This window comes from Fukomys damarensis, unplaced genomic scaffold (assembly GCF_012274545.1).
Source record: "Fukomys damarensis isolate Sample0158 unplaced genomic scaffold, DMR_v1.0_HiC HiC_scaffold_39, whole genome shotgun sequence".
Classification (NCBI taxonomy): Eukaryota; Metazoa; Chordata; class Mammalia; order Rodentia; family Bathyergidae; genus Fukomys; species Fukomys damarensis.
Genome location: NW_022900951.1, coordinates 916985 through 917467, shown reverse-complemented (window position 1 = coordinate 917467; position 483 = coordinate 916985).

The window sequence follows — 483 nt, the reverse complement described above, 5'->3', positions numbered from 1 at the left end:
CTCTCTCGTCTCTCTCTCTAGGTCACCATGTTTTCCCGGGTGGGCTCCAGTTGAGATCCTCCTGCTTCAGCCTCCCAGAGTGCTGGGGTCCCAGGGGTAGGCCCGGACACCGCGGCTGCTTTTTTGTTGATTTGTGGTTTGGGTTTGGTCCTGTTTTGCAGGATTTCAAAAACCACCCTGGATGTTGACTGCCGTAGCGAGATTCCTCCTGCATTTAGACCTCCCCTGAAACCAGGCCTGCCCAGGATTCGTGGGCAAATCAGTCTCACTTTCACGGCCCATCTGAGTGACCCAGAGGGAGGAGACGCAGCTCCCACACCGGCTTGATGCTGGAGTGCAAGTTCCTGGGCTCTAGAATCAAAGGATGAACTCGGAACCACGGAGGTCAGGAGCAGGAAAATGTCTCCAGAGAGAGACAGCTTCGGTCTGGGACAGACAGAAGGGCGCCCGGAAGGCGGGCTGCCGGGGTCCCCGCTCTCAGAG